Source organism: Aplysia californica, unplaced genomic scaffold, assembly GCF_000002075.1.
Source record: "Aplysia californica isolate F4 #8 unplaced genomic scaffold, AplCal3.0 scaffold00141, whole genome shotgun sequence".
Lineage (NCBI taxonomy): Eukaryota > Metazoa > Mollusca > Gastropoda > Aplysiida > Aplysiidae > Aplysia > Aplysia californica.
Genome location: NW_004797411.1, coordinates 1,433,687 through 1,434,485, shown reverse-complemented (window position 1 = coordinate 1,434,485; position 799 = coordinate 1,433,687).

Here is a 799-nt window from a genome sequence, read left to right as displayed (position 1 = left end):
ACTGGTGGTCACTCAGTGACGGTGGTGGTGCTGGTCAGTGGTGGTGTTGGTGACGATGGTGGTGGTGGTGGTGGGGCTGCTGCAGGACAGGGCTGGGCATTGAGTCGCTTTAGCAAAATCCGGATAATGTTTTCGTAACGTCCAGGTCATATCACTTTATTTTGCAAAATTTCAAATCGAAATATTGAGAATTGAGTCAGCACGATTTTCTAACCGTGGGCAGCTGTGGCGTAACGACCTATGTAGTGCACCTCTTCGGCATGTGATAATAGTTTTTGTTTGTTTTAGTAGAGGTTTTACGGCGCTCGCAACTGCATAATAAGGTCATATGAGCGCCAGAAGATTAGAGGTGTTACAAGGGAGTAACGAGCATAATAAAGAAGGAGGGGGAGATATAGACGATATATGTTTGATAGGAAAGAAGGAGCAAACTACACCAGAGCACCCGCCAACCACCCACAATAATATGATATGAACCGCTTCGGCAAATGGGTGAGAACCACTTCGACAAACGGGTTAGCATTACTTCAACAAATGGGTGCATTCACTTCGGCAAACGGGTCAGGAAAGAGAGTATAAAGAGTCTGAATTCGGATGATGATTCATTGTGAGAATTATCCGGTTATCCTTATAGCAGACTATCCGGATTTTGCCGTCCTCTCCTGCAGGACGCATGTGTTTCGGACATCCAGTGGGTAGGCAGGCAGCAGAAGGGGCTCACTCACACTCATTGTTTGTGTCCACGAAAAGGGTCAACGGGGTCAGTCAGTTGGGGTGGACAGGAGGGGGGGGGTAGGGG